At 41.3% G+C, this 13,308-nt stretch overlaps 1 protein-coding gene across 4 annotated transcripts in view; it reads left to right on the top strand.

Moving 5' to 3' along the window:
- Positions 1-2,392: 2,392 nt before the first annotated feature.
- znf536 (zinc finger protein 536) overlaps positions 2,393-13,308 on the top strand; it is a 220,013-nt gene continuing 209,097 nt past the window's right edge. For 3 of the 4 annotated variants that reach the window (XM_041994189.1, XM_041994218.1, XM_041994226.1), the window contains exon 1: positions 2,393-2,634. The gene's annotated coding sequence lies outside the window, so the exon portion shown is untranslated. Of the gene's footprint in view, positions 2,635-3,175; positions 3,421-13,308 lie in introns of those variants that run through there. The other variant, XM_041994199.1, reaches the window with a different exon arrangement.

Here is a 13,308-nt window from a genome sequence, read left to right as displayed (position 1 = left end):
ACAGAAATGTGCTGTAGAACGGATGACAGGACAGGACCAAACTTCTCCACTGTCTCTTCTGCTTGCTTATCCATTTTTATTCATTTTGAAATGAACATTTCGGCATGCTGAAGGACACCAACTGTAGATTTAAATATGAATCACTATATTTTACTGCAAAGAAAAAATAGATTTTAAAAAATCACTTATTGAAATCAAGCCACTGATCACAACAAGCTCGGGATAAATCACTGTGAGCCCTAATGCAGCTAAAATAAATATGATACTGTTTCATCTGTTGAAGTTGCAAATGAAAACACTCTCCTGTTTTATTGTTTAATATAAACCAATCATAATTACTTTCTTACAATCATGATGTAGAAGACGGCCTAAAGGAATTTAGGATTTAGACTAATTATGAGCTTCTCTTAACCTGCTTAATTTCAGGCTAATTTTCTTGCAGATGCAGATGAATGTAATGAAAAGGATGCTGCAAAAAAATGTGCATTCTCTTATTATTAATCTGGGTTCAGTCCCATGTCAATAGTCTTGAGAAAAGAAACCACTAATTTAATAAGAATAATCAGTTATAAATGTGTTTATTTGTTTTACATCATCTGGAAAAAAGGGCCACATTTTTATGAGGCAGAAATAAGTTCAATATAATTCAAAACGCCATTGCTTTGATATGCATACAATTCATTTATGGTACAGAGATCCGTGGCAGCTTGTACAACACACCTGGCGTGGCTATACTTAAACACACTGTATATGGCGGTGTCCTGTGAGAGGACAACACTCGGCGCTGCGCATTGTCAGAAATTTGCATGCTTAAGTCCATATGGCAACTTCCTTTTGACCTGCTTTCCCATCCCCGATGGATTGTCAGGGCTGTCAGCCGATAAAGAATCACTTGACTTGCTATAACAAGTTCAAAAGGAGCTGATGACGCGCTGTTGATCCATGGAGAATCGGTAAAAGAAACACCCCTACTGCTTGCTGCTATCACTCCCATAGAGATAGCCATATTATTGATGGGGAATGGTTATGCTAATTTCTTTATGGAAGGAAATTTTTTTTCTTATGTTGGAAAATGCTCAAAAAAAAAAAGAAAGAAAAAAATAAAACAGAATTTCATACGCATCAAACTGAATTCCATACAACAATTTAAAGGCGCAGCATGGGAATCTGATTTTCATAGTGCATAATGAATGTAGACTCTACTTTAAAGTGGGAGATGTGTTTTGTCTGGGAAAGGGAATAAAAAACTATATTTAGGCTATTAATGCTTAAGAGAACACACATGCGCACGCGCTCAAACCAATCACCAATTTTACGACTTTTAAAGATGGTATAGAATTAAAGTAGTTTGATATGTCTGACAAAAGATCAAGACATCTATATGTTTTATCTTAGAGGTAGTTTTTCTGAGACTTTTTCTAAACAAGATTAATTAAATGCCATAATAATGAAAATAATAATAATAACATTAATGAATAATTTCCACCCGCAGATGGAGTGTCATGCGCTCTCTGTCAGTGACCATCTACATGTCGCTGCCTCTCCCTCTCTCCTGACACATGGAGAAGCGTGAGAGCGCGCGCGTGCGCGCGCATGTGTTATGGGGTGGTGGTGCTGGGGTGGGTTAAAGGGGGGTGGGGTGGGGGGCTTGTAAGCAGGGGGCTGTTATGAATATGACCCCGTGATATTCCATTGTGGGTCCATGTCCGGTTCTGCGGACATTTGATAGCATCTCAGTCAGTGGCATTAATGTGTCTCTCGTTCGACATTTTGAATAATCGAGGCTGTCTGCCGTCATCCCGCCACTAGCTGTCAGCAGCACCGTCTGTCCGTCTGTCTGTCTTATCACTCTCCTCTGCTCATGCACTTACATTATAGAAAACAAGCTGTCCGTTCAAGAGTGCACTTGATACTTTTTTATTATTACCAAACCGTTCCCATAATTACCCCATAATCATTATATAATCCTTCAACAAAGCCTCTATTGAAGCCCTGTCTTTTGTCAACGCTGGGACACTGAATCTATAATTGCATTATTCAGTCTCTTCCACCCCCCTATAGAAGCATAATATATCAAAACCATCGTGCAAGGGAGGTTTTATTTGCAAGAACCAGTTCAGTCTATGCGGCACCGCTTACTGTCATGTGCTTTTATTCATCGCAAAAAAAGTTATTCAAACTTCAAGTTCCTGCTCTATTAGTATTAGTTTCTTTCGCAGAGTGCGGCTTTAAAAAGCGTCAAAAAGAACCTGTTCAAAAACCCCATTCATTCTCGGACTGAGGAGTTAGCATTATTGATACATAATATTTTCTAATAATTAATGTTTATAACCCATCGCGCTTTCGAGCAGTAAAAATAAATCCTTAAAAACACTGAGGCAAAAAGGCAAAAGTGAGTCCCCGGGGAGCGGTCCTGCGTTTTGTATGCATGGGGATTGGCAGCACAACGAGGCTTATTTACATTAAATACGCCACAAGGTTACAGTGCAGATAGATGAGCGTCATTTTTATCACTCATTACTTCTCTTAAGCGGTGACTGACGCTCAGGACGCAGAGGAGGAAACACTCATTTATCCAGGAGTTTCTAAGGCGAAGAGAAGAGGGGGGAAGAATCGGAACAGTTTTCCCGAAAGGTAAGAAATTCTACTTTTTTGGAGTCATTTGGTGACCCGGGTGGCTTTTATGGGGAGGGATGTTATCCCAGCCAATTTTTAACGCTCGGTGCCTTCGCTGGCTGTGTCTGCATGGTTCAGAACAGGGGGCAGATTTTCAAATAAAAGATTGTTTATGGGCAGTTCAAGGTCAGAAACCAACTAAGGTGCTTGTGAAACGTCTTATTTCTCACGCCACGATGTCCGGGGAGATATAACAACGGGGGGATTATTGCTTTAAACGAGGTTCTGATCACCGCTGGGCTCATCAGCTGCTTTTTTTTTTTTTTTTTTTTTTTTTTTTTTTTTTAAATTCCCGTCCACGGCGAATACCGCAAGACCAGTCGGCTCTGCTTCCTACAATGGAGTGCCTTTTTAACGGTACAATGCGTTTCACCTACCAGATAGGGGGAGTCCAAGCTGAAAGATGAAGGGAATATGCTGATGCATGGTGATCGGCATCAATGCAAACGTTTACTGTTAACAGGCAAAGACTGAAAGGGGACAGATAGAAAGACAGAGACAAGTAATAAACCGGCATTTTTCATCTCAAAGTCAGGATACGCGACAGGGAGCAGCTGTAGAGAGAGAACCGAGGAGTGGACAGTCCTTAACAGGTCCTAAGCGCACTTTTCAACACCCTCGTCATCCGACAAGAAAATGATCCGGTCAAATCATATGGACATGCCTCATTATTCAATGAACACTATTTCTCACATCGCATCGTTTACGCACAGGAGTTAGCCGGCGCTTCGCCAAATTTAAAAGGTAAGAAGTGTGTAGCTTATAGTACGCAAGTGGAGTCTTAACGGGGTTTTTAAGTGTCCCGGTCGTTGGGAAACAGTTTTAGTAAGGATCGAGCTTGTCTGTGTGGGAGCATCGCAGCGGGGCTCCCTGATGTCTCCCCAATCATGATTAGAAAATAGCAGTGCAATTATCCATAGCGACTAACGATCGTAAAAAAAGGCAACAAAACAACAGCTGGGACCAAGACGCGGGCTGCCGTGCTCGACACCTTGCAAGTCAGCGCGTGCTTAACTAGTTTTTATCCCGCTGAACATAAACGAGCCGTTTTGCTCACTGCAGCCTGTTTAAACTGTGACACCGCGTGTGCGTAAAAAACGCGTTTAGGCGCACGGCTTTGCAATATTGCGCTTACAGATCAGAGACATGGTGTGAGGACTTTGAGAGAAGTCCGACGTGTTCCCGTTTCCAGTGAACACCGGAAACTTTTTTCTTTCTTGTTTCTATTTACATATCCCCTCAGCTCGGGATGAATAAATCTGGAGTCCAGTTTAACTGTAAAGTTTATCGGTGCGTTTGCCACCACGTGTCAAAACTTGTGAGATGGAAGAAGAGCCGGTGAGACCTGCCATTTTGTGCTCTGATCGACCCCTCGTATGAATAAGCAGGCTGCGCATTATGCTTTGAGGAGACGTTTTGATGGCATCCAGGCGAAGGGGAGTAAATGTCATGTGTTGATACTGAGGGCGAATATCAGGAGCGCTGAAAAAGACCTTCTTTAGCTCCGCTGTCACTCTTAGTAGGGGTGGGGGAGAAAGGGTGAGGAGCTTTTTGTGTTTTTAACAGAGCGGAGGAAAGTTGGAGCGCCTCGTAAAAGGCTGCGGGAGACTGATCGGCATCTGTTCCTCTGTAAATATAAAAAGACAAGCTGATCCACTTCTATGGGACTAAAAAGCTCGTGTCTTTGCGTGCATTTGCCCTTTAGAGGGTATTTATGTTAAAAGGGTGCATATATGACAATAACAATAAAAAAGGTTTTCTAAATATCCAGCAGGATTAGCATTTTTCTTCATAAACATTATTCCCGATTTTTAATTTTTAATTGACCACATCGAAGTTCACGTGTTTCAATATGTGCTTAAAAGAACGGACAGTATTGAATTAATAAATAAAGAAATAAATTCAATTATATGTGGCACCAGGGATGTTCGACGTTCGTAATCCCATTTAAAGACTGTGTCTCACCGTGCTTCTTGGGTGGGGAGGACTTTTTCTTGGAAGTCGAGTTGACCCCGATTTGAGTGGTCTGACCCCGGGATATCCACCCACATCCAGCAGCTACCAGCCCCATCACCTCTGCCTATCTTAAAATACTCAACACTGTGTGTATATCACATTGTTTCCCAGTATTTACAACTTTTCCTCAAGTTGTCTTGAGTCCAAAGAAAAAAAAAAGGAAAAAAGGTTCTTCCTCAGATTCATGGAAGGTAAACGAATAACTAGATGTAGTGTGCCGGTCGAGATGCTTTCATTGTGTAATGGTATGCATAGGGCGGATATTATGTCTGAAATAGTGTCTGGGCGTAAACCCCTTTTGTCAGGTCCTTTTAATTCTTTATTGGAGAAGAAATATCATATGGATAAGTGTCCCTTCTCCTCTGACAGTTCAAGCTGCCTCGCAGACCTGGTTGCCCTTTTCCTGTGCCTCTCTGCACTGCTACAAGTTGAAATGTTGTCATTCTTCTTGAGTGAAATATTTGGGAAGGGATATTTTGGAAAAGGCCTTGCTTTGCAGACTGGCCTAGTAGAGGAATTTATGTAATCCACTGCAAGGTATGGAGGCCTCAGTGCTTTGTGTTAATGTTTTATTTAAAATTCATTCAGCCACTAAATCTCTGCATTCACACACTGATCATTTAACATTTTAACAGAACTAATAATCTACTTAATTAGAAATGCTCTGCCTGAAAAAAAATTCAGTTCTTACAAAATTTGGAAAAAAATATTTATTTTCATTGCATGCATAATTAGGTATACAGCTTGTTGTTTGTGGATGAGATATTTTGTAGTCAGTGTGAGATGTATTGGGTTAAATATCTCACACACAACAGCACAAGAAATTTTGACATTTTCATGTGCATCAACTTTCTGACTGACGGAGCTCAAAATCTGTTCTTGGGAGTCCGTCTGTGGCACTCACTGTTGATCCTGCATTAGTTGCTTTGCCACCTGTGCCCATGTCAGTGCTGAGGGGGGGGGCAACGGCCATGACTGACTGCGCCGATATGCATCTCTCAGCTGCAAATGAGGGAGAAGGTAGATGGGGGTGGAGAGGGGTGGGGGTGAAAGAGATAGAGAGAGAACATGGCATGCAGAGGATGGTATCGAATCAGTCGTCTTTTCACCAGGCTGTCAGTCAGTCAGTCAGCCCCTCAGTTCACTGTGGAGCAGATCCACTCGACTGAAGCCGCTGTGTTGTCAGTCCTACAGATGGTGAATCATTTGCACGTTGACATGCTCACTATTTGATTTTTGAAAAGAAAAAAAAGAAAAAAAGAGGAAAAAAAAATCATGCTTATTTAACAAATGTGCATAAAGAAGGCAGCAGGTGAGCAGACACCCCTTTGCAAAAAAGAGAAAACCTCAGAGTGAAGTGGAAAATTGCATAATCCAGCAGCACCGAAAATATGTGTGTGTAATCAACTGGACAACTCATAATTCAGGTTGTCCTGTGTCCTGTGATATATGCATCTGCAACAGTCCACAGTCGGTAAGGCAGCCTCGCTGTGGCTTCCTGATTCCCTTCTCATGTAATTATGAGGAAAGGGCTCCAGCTGTACACACTGCCGGGCCAGGGTTCCCAGTCCGCTGGGATCAGGGCGGTGGTGGGCAGGCCAGCTCTGCTCATCAGCCAACCATTAATTGATATGTGCAGTCATTGTGAAACCCCCCACACATACACACACATATACACACCTCATTTTTGTTACCTACTGGGTGATACTGGCTGTATTATTTCTTCATTTCCACTCTGGAATGAAGATCGCCCCTGTCTTCTCCAGTCTGCCAACAGAGCAAGGTGGCACTGTACATGTGTTCCAGTGTGTCTGTGTGTGTCCCATGGGGGGGTGGGGAGGGGGGGTGTTGAGGGGACTGTAACACACAGGCGTCAGGCTGTGGTGAGCCTTGTAGCTCCATGACCTTGATCTCCAGAGTTCAAGCCGGAGAGAGGAAAATGTTGGCGCACCATGCGTGCAGTTGCCGTGTGAGACTAATAATACAAGCACACGTACAAACACAGTCGGGATGCAAAGGGAGGATAAGATTTCTCTCAGCAGAAAAGTCACAAGCTAGATTAGAAAAGAAATCTCCCAAAAAAAGGATTTTTTTTTATTGGATTTGTCTTCATTTCTGTCAGTGTAGATGTTTGTCTTCTTACCAGCAGCCCACAGGACATGATGCTTGTTTTTTTTTTTATGGAAGCAGAATTACAATTAATTCTGCTGTGGTGATAAATCAAAGTGGACATCTATGAAGCTTTAAGACATTGGTGCCGCTGACCTTTGCTCATAATTAAGCCTTTTCAGGGTCTCATTTAGTGGAATTAATTTGTAATGAATGAGTTTTGTTAGCTGATTCTGTGAAGTGAAGAGCCTGGCATGTCCAAGTTATTTCTTAATCAACAATAAATTTAACATGATGCTTTCCTTTAAATTAGAAGCAAAAATAAAAATGACAAATAATCTAAAAGAAAAATTCTTTAACTCTGACTCAGATTTTCCTGATTATTAAAAGCTGCTCAAAAAGTGCAAGATGCCATCAGTCAGAAATAAATATGCCATCAATTTAAATCTCACTGTATGATCAGCTCTACAGAATTGTTTTTAATGAGAGTAAATGTGGAGTTTTACAGATATGCGCTGTTGTCATATAGAGCACCTGGTGAAAGCTTCATTCTCCATGAGAGTGTGTTTTGTGTGTAAGTGTGTGTAGTTCTCCTGGCATGTTCTTTGCCCTGAGAACTAGATAAGAGCTTGGGGATGGGTGGGTAAGGAGGGGGTTGAAATCAAGAGTGATGGGGTGGATGGGTTGGGACGGTGGGCTGGAGGATAATCACGAACGTCAGTTTGATCTAAGAATAAAGAGTGTGGGGCAGATGAGGCGTTGACAGATAGGCTTGACTCAGTCCTCTCATGCCAGGGTGCCATCACAAGGAGCGTCTGCCTGTCTGGGCAGCCGGGGGAGGCGGGTGGAGTGGCTTGGTAAGGTCTGGTTAGTTAGAGAGATGGAGAGATTTTTTTCTTCTTCGCTCTGATGCAGACCGTTTTCATCCATCACAATCTCCTTATCGGAGGAGTCCCTGAGAATGTGTGTGCATGCAGGTCAGCGCACATGGGAGTTTGCAACAGTGTGTATACAGTATGTTCACAAGTCCTGTGCCCAGGCCGTGCTCTGGCCTTGCCCTTTTTCCCAGCCGCTCTCTCTGTAGATCAGTAGGCACTCGTACTGCTAACAAGGAATGCGTTCTGAAAAAATGCTTTACAACCCGTGATATTCCTTCTTTGTTTGCACGACTTCCCCGCTGAGCTTCCTTAGCATGAAGGCACTATTGAGATAGTCTTTTCTTTCTTTCCTTTTTTCTATTCCTAAAAGTTTGTTAGTATTGTGGATTTAAGGATGTGTCATGCAATGTCAGGACTGTTTTCCCTTTTGATGTGTCGAACAGCACTGTGTTTTCAGCCGTGTCATTTGCACAGACAACAGCTTAACAGAAACCGGCAAGCACACATCAATCAGAGGTCCTGAAGCAGAGAATTGTTACTGCTTAGCATTCAGCCGTGCTCTGCTAAGACAGTGGTAAATACCTCCAGTGTTCTTGAGATGGAAGGTTATGTGTGGGTGTGTGTGTGTGTGTGTGTGAGAGAGAGAGTGAGAGGCAGGTTATGTCTATTACCCACTTCACATAGCATCACTGGCTGCAAGGCACATGTCATGTCTGCTCTTTAGCTGCTTTGCGTTTTGGATGTGACCTCTGTAAACTTCCAGACCTCTGCTAATGAGCATGTCAAAGTAGCACAAGATGGAGGGAGAAGAAAAGAGAAACAGAGAAGGAAAAAGAGGGAACAGTGCAAGAACGTTGGAGAGAATTCCTGCACCTTTAATTATGATCAAGAGGTTTTCAGGACAGAGACTTTCTAGTTCTGTTGCGCTCGTAAATCTGGCCCCGGATGCCATATATTGTGTAGAATGATTACTGTACACCATTATAGTGCATACTGCCTCTCCAGCACACGATTTACATAATTGGATCTTTAATGAAACTTCCCTCGTGGAACAAAAAAAATTATCAAAATATATATACAAATAAATTTAAAAAACAAAAAAAACGAAACAGGCAAAAAGTGTGGCATGGTGTGGGGTGTTACATATAGATGATCACTCGCTGGCATTTTTGTTGACTCCTCTTTCTTTTTGAGAAGTGTGGAGAAGATGTGAAAAGGGAAAGAGGAAGGGCTGGAAGTGATGACTGGAAGTAGATGGAAGAAAGAGCGATAGGAGGAGGGAGAAAAAGTGACCTGCTCAGGCGCTCGCACATCAGCGGCAGGGCTACAAATAGGATGAGAAGTGACTGTGAAAGCTGTACATTCCCAGCCAGGTCTCGCGGGTTAAGACTACAATAGCGGGATATTCTCTTGCCCAGGGGGGATTTCAGCTCCCCTTCTGTCGACACTCATTGCACCAACTTGTTACTCAGGGAAGATGGCTCTTTTGTAGAAGAGCTGATTCCATGCTTGCCTGGTGGAATTCCTCTGTTGCAAATATTTTGACAAAGACTAATCAGGAGCCATTGTTTTTTTTTTTATTCAGATTTTTTTATTTATTTATTTTTATTTTTTTGTGGGAGGGTGTTTAGCTTTTATTGTTGAAAGAGTCAAAATTCTGCATATTTTTTCTGCATTTGTATGTGCATTTGCTTTAAAGTTGGCTTTGCTTATTTTTTCAAATTTGTGTTTGTGCTTTTTATCTGTCTTGTCTAAATTTCAGTGTATCCTTTAGACGGTGATGGTTAAAATCTTACCACTTTTTTATTCTCATGTCAATGTGAGGGCTGTTGCTAATAGAAAGTTTGTTGTGTCTTGCTTTAATTTAACTGTTGGAAAATAAATAAATTTTAATCAGCAGACCATGATAGAGACTATTAGGTAGCTCTCTTGTTCCTGCGATGAGTACCCCTCTAGTGAGACAGCCAGTTGTTAATCTAGTGCTAATGTTAAAAAACAACCTTATGTCAGTGGTGCATAAGTGTCTGCACCCCTCCCTCTCTCTCTCTCTCTCTCTCTCTCTCTCTCTCTCTCTCTCTCTCTGTCTATGTGCTTCCACTCAACATCTGTGGGAGTGGATCATGTGTCAGAGTGGTTTACAGGTGGTTTGCCGGGCAGAATCTGTATAGCGAGGTGGGGGAAAGGCAGGCAGGGTTCAAGTGCCTTAGAGGCTCTGATCGAGCTAAACTGAGCAATCCTGGTATCTGAGGACCCTTCAAAAGCCTTCTTATCATACTCCTCACTGCACTGTTTCACTCTTTCTGTCTGCCTCTCTGCTGCAGCCTTTGTCATCTCTTCATCCTTTTTCCAAATCTTAACCCTCACTTTTCCTGTCAACAGCTTTTTATATCTTCATGTCTCTTTAATACCGACCCATCTGCCATTCTATTTATGATTCTTTATCATCGCTGGCTTAAGAAAAAAAAAGATAAATTCTTTATCGCCACAATATCTTTGTCTTGAAGTGAAAATTTCCTTTAATATAATGCTTTTATTGATGAATAGTTCATAAAGAGATTTTTGTATTTTTGAACATTTTCAGTAAATGGTAGCTTGATGATGATGCTGAACGGAGTGGCTCTTCATTCAGACGACTGCTTCCCAGTCAAGCAGCATTAATGGGAGGAAAATATGATGTAGTTACAGTTTGAAAATAGGAAACTGTTGAGTTATTTATTACAGTTATCAAGGTGCATTTCAACATATGCAACATATTTAGACTCTTAGAAAAATTCTTTGGCCTTATGAGTGTAAAGAATTGTCATTAGTGAGTTCTTCTTACTCAGATTTGATGCAGTCAGTGGGTGATGCTATTTTTTTTCTTTGATAGTTAAAATCTGAAATTACAGTTTTATTAATTAGTCTGTTTGGTTTAACTCAAATAAAATGGAACGGTAGATCCTGAAGCGGAGAAAAAGCTAACTATACAATAGGCAGAGTGATGACAGAACAGAGTAGGAAACAACACTCAGTGCAGATGACAGTGAGCAGAAGGAGCGAGGGAGCGAGACAGAGGCAGAAAGGAGAGATGATGTACTTAACGGTATCTGTAGGCTTCCTTCTGAACAAGCTGCTGCCACAGATCCTGGAGCCTGAATTGATAAATTCTGTTTGATAAAAGTCACTGAAATGCCGGCCTGTCTGCACACCTCTATTAAGTGCTGGTACATTTGTCACAGCCAGTGGAAGTCAACCGAAGGGTTTTAATGTCACATCAGGCTGAATTAAAGACTCAATCGAAAGCTGTGAAAGCTTTAAGTTTTTATTTCAAGTGACAGTAGTGGTGGTGCAGCTGGAGCCGTGTGAAAGATTACTGGGCTCGGTTGATCACGACAGTCGTTTTACATTTCTGTTTGTCTGTTGGGAGTTGTGTGATTATTTGCTGCTCATTTTTAGCCTGGATGTTTTTCTGTTCCATTTTCTATCTGATGAGTGAAGGGAGGGGTGTGTGTGTGTGTATGTGTGTATGGTGATGGGAGGGGGGGTTATCTCATGTCTGGCATTATTTTTCTAATTTATTATTATTTTTATTAATCAAGAAAAATTAGATCTGTGCAGCATTAATCATCAAGCCTTCCTTAATATAGCAAACTGAGGGAGCATTTAAAAAAGGCTGCTTTTAAAACACACAGCTTTCCCCCTGAGAAGCCCTTTAATACCACATTACTGTTTCCCATTTATGCAAAAGTAAATAAGTAAACCCAAAAGGCAAATGAGCATTCCAGGCATTAAACACACAGTCTTCTGTAAACGGCTGGCTCAGCCCGACCACATCGCTGAGGCGTAGCTGCTTGGAGACCAAGGATTGCTACTATGCTTTAAAAAAGAAGAAGAAGAAGAAAAAAAATCATGTCTGCTTGTCTATTTTTGTACTTATTTGAGGAAAGCACCTTAAAAAAACAAGTTTCCTTTCGAGCATTTTATTTTGTGGAACATTATTAGTGTCAGAAAGAGGAAGGCCTGTGTTAAATATCACATATCATTAGACAAGCTTTGGAAGTGTACAGAAAGGTTCAGAGAGAGAAGGAAGTGAAATTGCCTGTTTGTTTTCCTTAGAAAAAAAAGGACCCTCTTCTGCGCTGTTGGCAGATCTGTTGTCTTAAACATCCCAAACAGTATATTAAAGCAAAAGAGCAGAACAAAGTGAAAATGTAGCGGCTCCACTTATATGTTCAGAGTTGTTCCCTCCCTGGAATGCAAACCAGGATTTCAACGCCACACTTAGAAAACAGCTCTGATTCCAGTTAATCTAAGATGGCTGTTTAGTAATAGGAATCTAAATGAAAACTAAGTTTATGTGAAGCATTCAACACTATAGAGGTTCACAGTGTTGTCAAAGGTGGCGGTTTAGACTGCATTACTTCTGCCTCTAAGGCCAATTTCACAAATCAGTTCGCAAAAAGACGTCATTAACACGCGGCTGTTCTCAGTAACTCATGTATGCTGAACAGAAGCGGCTCAGCCCTGCGTCGCTGTGTGCTTACACAGATTAAGTTAGCTTCACAGAATTAGCTTAGCTGACTGACAGTATAGCCCTTGGTTAGAGGCCAAGTTTTAAATTCACACGGTTCCCTTACTTGCCATCTCAGATGCTTGACAGCGGTAGATGCATCAGTCCCCAACGTTGCACGTTCACACTTAGTGCAACGAAGGTGCATCAGTCCCAGCTCAAAAGACATGCGTGAAAAGGGTGTATTAAAGAGAAAGTGCATAGTGGTCCCTAACTGGAGAAAAAAGATGTTGGTTATCTTGACCATCTATGAAAGAAACGAAACCAGTCTAGTTTTTAGAAACAGAAAATACCATAATTTATTTATCTGTGAAAAGATGCGTTCACAGACTGGAAACCTGCCCCGGTTGTAACCTGCCTCTTGTCCTGTAGCAGCTGCAAAACACTCCACCTTGAGAACAAATGCAAACCCGACGTGTGTTAAATGGAAGAATTGCATTTGTGGAGTGTGATTCTTTCTTGGCCTCTCAACAGTAGTAAAAATTTAAATTAAATAAAACCACAAACAGTTTCTCTGAAGGAAACCAAACTAATCCAGAATGTTTTTATTTATTTATTTATTCATTTTTATTATCATTATTTTTATTTTTTATTATTTTTTTGCATTTCTTTATTCTGTCCAAGCCCTCATTTACATTTACACACAATTCACAATCAGTTGATCCCACCTGGTGTTTTATTTAATTAGGCAAAACACTCATTATATGTGTGTGAGAGCACATGTGTGCTGTGTATTTGCTCTCCAGGAGCTATCAGTCTTTCATGGACTACTTTTAAAAGTGTTGTTCAAGGTAGGAACTAAATACTATTTATCTAATATTTATCTGAGTTATTACTGGGGTTGAATTTGAAAAGAAATCTCTGTGAAGTGGGAGAAATCCCTCAGCGGCTGGCTCTTTCCTTTAATACCTCTTTTTAGTCCTAAGATGCGCTCCCATCTCAGCAGTCAAAGACCTTAACAGATCTGCAATTTCTGACAGTTTTCTCAAATCATCGTTTTCCTTTTTTTTTTTTTATTTTCAAATGGCTCACCTCATCATCTTTTCTCTCCAGACCCCCACCATCCCTCCCCCCGCAGCA

This window comes from Melanotaenia boesemani, chromosome 1 (assembly GCF_017639745.1).
Source record: "Melanotaenia boesemani isolate fMelBoe1 chromosome 1, fMelBoe1.pri, whole genome shotgun sequence".
NCBI lineage: Eukaryota > Metazoa > Chordata > Actinopteri > Atheriniformes > Melanotaeniidae > Melanotaenia > Melanotaenia boesemani.
The sequence above is the reverse complement of the archived record's forward strand: the minus strand, read 5'-3'. Positions and strand labels throughout refer to the sequence as shown.